Source organism: Manduca sexta, chromosome 8 (assembly GCF_014839805.1).
Source record: "Manduca sexta isolate Smith_Timp_Sample1 chromosome 8, JHU_Msex_v1.0, whole genome shotgun sequence".
Taxonomy (NCBI): domain Eukaryota; kingdom Metazoa; phylum Arthropoda; class Insecta; order Lepidoptera; family Sphingidae; genus Manduca; species Manduca sexta.
The window spans coordinates 4,582,645-4,588,968 of record NC_051122.1 but is presented as its reverse complement, the minus strand read 5'-3'; the positions used below and the strand labels follow the sequence as shown (position 1 = coordinate 4,588,968).

The 6,324-nt window shown below is 30.1% G+C and overlaps 1 long non-coding RNA gene across 2 annotated transcripts; it reads left to right on the top strand.

Annotated features, from left to right (window-relative positions):
• Nucleotides 1-1,236: 1,236 nt before the first annotated feature.
• Nucleotides 1,237-4,708, top strand: LOC119188631. Of its 2 annotated transcripts, none has more exons than XR_005111980.1 (3): nt 1,237-1,490; nt 1,916-2,059; nt 3,437-4,708. It is a non-coding gene; the product is annotated as an uncharacterized LOC119188631 (long non-coding RNA). The 2 variants fall into 2 exon arrangements; XR_005111979.1 differs by having other exon boundaries at nt 1,237-1,530.
• Nucleotides 4,709-6,324: the final 1,616 nt, after the last annotated feature.

The following is a 6,324-nucleotide window of genomic DNA, read 5'->3' as shown; positions in this document are numbered from 1 at the left end:
GTGTTTGAGTGTATCTCCGACTGAAAATATGATGTTGCCGCTGCTACGAATTATCTTAGAGTAGTAGTAGTGGCTCTAGGGCGCGTAAAATTTAAATTACTTTTTATTATTGTTTATTTTTTACGAAACTTACCCTTTTTTGTTTTATATCTACGACTCAAGTAACTTATTGTAAAGTATTATTTCCAAGTAGATATGTATGAGATTTCATTTAGAGACGCGATGTCAAAATGACCCTGTATTAATATATTTTCACGATATTCTTGTCCATATGAGTTGAGAATAAGACGAATATGCCTATTCATCCCATTCCCTCGCTTTGCGTTACGTTTTTCTGTGTTATTTTAGGTTTTTCGGTCTACGTCTACGAGATTAGGTCCATATTTCATGCATGAATGGTCCTCTTAGTTTGCTTTGGTGTATCTTCAGTACACATCATTAAGATTGCCAATGCTACAAACATGGGCGCCGCTAAGATTAGTTTTAGGGAGTTACACCTGCACCTACGCACTATACCTACTAAATATTATTGTTTAAGTTTTTTTTTTAAATTGAAATCTCGCGGGTTTTTGAAAATACTTTACAATAAAAGAACCTCTGTGATCGATAGCTCCCATTTTTGCAGATTTATTCAGTGACTTATATTTTTTTGTGATTTATTTGTGGGTAAGGGGGTGCACATGCACCTACTTGCACCCTCCTTCCAGCGCCCATGGCTACAAAATATATTTTATTTCAGGTAGATGTTAACTACATTTATTATGTAGTCATCACTTAGCAATGATTTAGTATTTCCGCCATCTATTGACGTATAGGTGCGATCACGATAAAAAGAATTTAAACAGTTTAATATTCTTTATCAAACCTGCCGAAAATATGTCAATTAAGTATAAGAAGTTTTAGTTTTATACTTACATAAATATTTTAAAGATTAAGATTCTAAAGTTATTATGATTGGTAAAACGGAACGTGTCGATATACACGTCAAGAAAGCGGGTCGTGAGCGGCAGACCTGTTTAACTCGGCGAAAAAAAGTAACACAATAGCGATGAGCAGCTATCTCACTTTTCACGATTTTTCCATACATTTAATGAATCGTTCCTTAAATGTCTCCTTCTACACAACGTCCTTTATTAGTGTGTGTATTATAGTATAAGCTGTCATTCGATCGCAAATAAGAGTCTCTAATCTCGGATTTTGAAACGACGCGTAGCGCCATTTTTTATTGTGGTTAACCTTTAACCGCTGCTTTGAAATTGAATTTTCCGTTGCAATTCGCTATTTTGATTTGAAGGCGGTTTTCATCTATTTATTATCTAATTATAGTGCTTTATTGTGTGTGAATGTTTTTGTAAACAATATATTATAAAAGCAATCATTTAGTGTTTACCGGTTTAAATGTGTAATTGTTTTCTTCGTATAGTTTGGTTTATTTGATAATATAATGGTTTATAAGTGCTCTGTTCCCGGGTGCAGTACTCGAGGCCGAGGTATTAAATATTATAGTGTGCCGTTCACAAATAAAAAAAGGTGGGAAGAGTGGTTAAGGTTATGTCCATTTCTACAAAATTATCCTCCTACTAAACGCGAAAACATTCGTTTTGTCCTAAACATATTATTCCCGAACATATAAAACAGAATCTAAGATTAACACCTAATGCGATTCCTTTAGTAAACTTAGGAAATACAGATGAATATAAAGTCACAAACCGAGATTTGATATTAGAAATTGAACCCCACTAGTAGCATTACTGAATAGCATTGCTGCTATTAAGTCATTAATATCAGATTCTAATGCTGAACTCCTACGTAGTAACAAATATACCAATGACATCTGTTATAAATCGGCCCAAACCAATTGTACCATATCTATGATGTACCTCATTTATTGAAATGTTTTCGCAATAATTTTCAGACAAAAATCCTACTCATTGGCAACCAAAGGGCAAAGTGGGAGTATATTGAGAGACTTTATAAAGTGGATGGTTTTGGTGGCAGAGCAAGAAGCACCAAACTTACTGAGAAGCACATAAATCCAACTTCATATGACAAAATGAAGGTAAATAAATATACATTGTTCTATCATAGTTTTGTTTACAAGTCTTGACTGATTAATAAAAGATTGAAATTCTCCCTTATTTAAGCATGATTATTGTACTTTGATAATTGCTCCTAATATACTTTTCAATATTGACATTATTAAAAATGACCCTTATGCAAACTCTAATTGGCCTAACTGGCATCATAATTATTGTGCTGCTTCAAAGAATAATGCATCAACTGTAGGCATAGGAGTTTATCACCTACAAATTAATATTATAAAAAAAACCTCCTGGACTGGATTTATTTTATCGACAGCTGCCATAACAGTTGATGACAGGTCAAATAATGCCATATGAATAGAACTGTGCTTATGAAAACCTTTTAGATCAGCACAGAATAATTTATGTTTTTCGAAATATGAGTAATGAGCAGTTAGTCTGTAAATTACTTTCCCAATAACTTTTGAAAATTACGAATTTTTGCTATAATAAAAAAACATTATAGACCTATAATTCTTCATATTACTTTTTTGGAATATAATACACAAAATTATTCCTGTAAATATTCTCTTATATAATAATATGTCTTATCAATTAAAAGGTTTTTAATTTAAGTTTAAATATATCTATGTTTTCTATGTTTACAATACAACTTGTAATTTATTATACTATATTCTTGGACCCATGCAGATAACGCTCTTATCTAATAGAGCTGTATTGTTAGGTGGCATTTTTATTTCGTTTGCTATAATATTTAGTGTACATAATATATGTAGGTTTCTTTTTACAAATATTGAAATTTCGTATATAAATAAACTAGTTAATGTAAGAATTTTTCCTTAAGTTCCTTCCAGTTTTAAGTTGCAGTACACCTGGAGCCCTAAAAATCGTATGGCTTCTGCCTGTAAGTGATAATTTATAGAAAGCAATTTAGTTGCTGACCTATTCTTGAAAAAAATAAGATGTTTTCTTTTAAAGTAATTTATAAATGGTTTTCTGTAAGCCAATTTACAATGTCCTCTAATGCCTTATTTACTCTAGCCTCTAGTAATGACTGAGTTTTCTCAGAGAATATTACCGTACTATCATCAGGAAATAAAATCATATCATCATTACTGATCCTTTTCCTTTCATGTTTCCAATAAATCGTATTCTGTGATTAAATTAACCACTTTCCCCAACTTGAAATTGGCATAATGTACAATTGTCATAAAAACCTTAATATAATATGTTAAATTGCCGTATTCTTGTGAAAGTATTGGCCAGAATATAAATTTCTTTGGGCCATTTAATTAAATATCTTTAAGCTCATAACAGATTAAATAAACATACCATGATTAAAATCGTTCATTTATTAATTTACAAATATATTATTTATATTATTAACATTTCAGGTCAAATTTGCAGCCCAAGTTTTTAGCACGGCAAGTGGCTACATCACTAGAAATCCAGATGAAGTCTCTGCTATCTCTCAAGGATCATGATTACATAAGTTTAAATAAAGACATTGGAAATGGTTTGTTCACAGCAGAAATTCTTCTTTTATAAATAATTTCTTTGATAGTTTAAATGGTCTTGGTCATTATGGGAATAAGTTAAAACATGCTCTTTCATATAATTCGGAGCACATTGCGTTCTGGAATGATGCTGTGAAAAAGCTAGCTTCAATGCGCTTTGACGCTTCCAATGAAAGGGAAAGGAAACCCTTATCACTGAAGCATTTTGAACATAATATAAAAACAATAAAACATTTGTGGTCAGATCTGCTGAGAATTGATGGTGTTAAATTTTTAAGTCTTAGACGTCTTAATCAAGATCCGATAGAAAACTTTTTTGGTCAAATAAGGGCACATGGTAATTTTAGTACAAATCCTAATTGTACTCACTTTGTATCGGCTTCTAAAACCTTGTTGATTAACAACATTACTACCGGTAAATCTTTATACACTAATTGTTCTGATGATGATGACAAAATGTTGGGAACATTAAACATTTAGTCAGCCACCAAAAATATGGTTCATACACTGATAGTCTTCAATGTAATGAAACTAACTTTATAGAAATTTCTATACCTAACGAGAATATATTCCAACATATGTCTGTAGTCTGTACCATATATTGCTGGTGCAATTTGTCGTTTTTTGATGTCCAATTTGACCTGCAAAGATTGTGATAATTGTACAAAAGCACTATTATCTCAGAGAGAGTCTAATGTAGATAGGTTATCTTATCCTTCTAATAATTTTAGTCAAATGGTCTGGCAGAGTATTTACATTATTGAGAAGATGATGCCTTTCTTTGCAGTGTTTATATTTATTCTGAATTAATAAGTAATTTAATAAAATATATTGACACTACTTGGTTCAACTGTAAGATTCACAAAACAGCTGTTATTAAAGCTTTTTGGTCCTACATAGTTAGAATGCAAGTTAAGCAGTGGTGTATTAATTTTAATAATAGAATGAATAATATTGATTCAAGGCCTAAAGATATAGAAATGGAAACTCTAATCCGTGAGAAAGTTACAAAAGGATTGAGTTATAGATCACAAAGAAGGCGTAGTTCCTAATCTCACTTAATTAAAGTTCTTCATAGTATTTTGTCCACAATTATTACGATTTTTGCAAATGAAATTGATGTTTTTTAAAGTGTATTACCCACATTTTTGTGGTTTTAAATTAGCTATTATGCTTTCTGTTTATTGTATAAAATCATAGTAGTTTTTAAAATAATCTTCATTATGGTGACTGCTAAGCAAATAGTTGTTAAAATCTTATATACATAATTATGCTTGTACAACCTAAAATGAGCCTACCAGGTAATTGTCAAGTAAATTACATTTCTACAAAAAGTAGTATTATGTGTATGTTTTCCAAATTGTTCATATTTTTATTGATTTACATTGTGCAGAATTAGTAATTTTACCTTTAATTTAATATTATATTTTCATTATAATGTATCCAACATTTTTTGTATTTTGTAGCATTTTTAGTAGCAAATGTGCCATTATATGATATTGCAAAATGTTAAATTATGCATGGAATGCTTTTCGTGAGAGAATAATCATATTCAAATAAATTCTTAGTTTTGTGTTTTTAGATTAGTTATTATACCTAATGCATAGTGTATAATGGTGAATAGCTTAAGTATGTCTCCTTATATTGTGTAAAATTATAGTGCTAGTCTTCACAATTATCTTCATTTTGCTAACTGTTAAGCAAGCCGTTGTTAAAATCTCATATGCATAATTATGCTTGAACTCGGTAAAATAAAAATGTTTATGTTTCCAAAATAGTTCATATTTCTATTCATTTACTATGTACAAAAATATTATTTTTACCTTTTTATTTAAAATCATGTTTTCAATATAAAATATCTAACATTTTTGTCCTTTGTAGTAATTTTTCTTACAAATGTGCCACTAGTCAGTCATTGTATTGTCATTATTTTTAATTTTATGTAAATTGTTATTGTTAAATTTATATGCAATCCAATTTTGTGTCTTGTATGTTATTGTTGATTTATATGACAAAATATTAATAAGTGGATGACAACCAAAAAATCATGTTGTTGCATTTGCCTTTATAATATTGAATTGTAATGATGAAAATTAAAATTATGTTGGTAAATGTAAGCAGCTGAACGGTGTGCACTATTTATGTATTTGCTTTATGCCAGTCCATGTTTTTAATCCGTGCACCACCTTATATAAGCTATGTGACTACTTTGTATACAACATCTATAAAAAATGTGGTAATTGATGACAAAAAAATAAGCCCGGAGTTCCTTTCTGCCTTTCTTCTTCGGGTAGTCATCTCTTAGGTAGCTAGTGAAAGGCTGGTGGGTTAGCTAGGTAGGGGCCTATATTGTATTCTTCGACGGCGGAGATCGTGATGCATTCCTTTTATTTTATTAAGATTATATAATATACCTTTTGTCCTGTCGGCTCGAGCTGACTTCTTTCGTTTTTTTATCCTTTATATATCAATTATTTTTAAATTTTAGCGTCTGTAGTGCCTTAGTTGTTTGTTCATTAATTTATTTGATTTGTTTTAAACGTATCATAAGTACAGCAATAACTTTGTTTACCTATATTTTATTTTATTGAACAGAAAATGCAATTATACGGACTGCAATTTTAAGTAAAAAAATATTTTCGCTGGCTATCGGTAAATTATGGTAAATTGGGCGTGAAAAGTAATGAAAACATTACTAATAAATCTTTATATTTAGATAAGAAAAGTTGTTTTATTTTATTTGTCAATATTTTAAATGGGTCAAC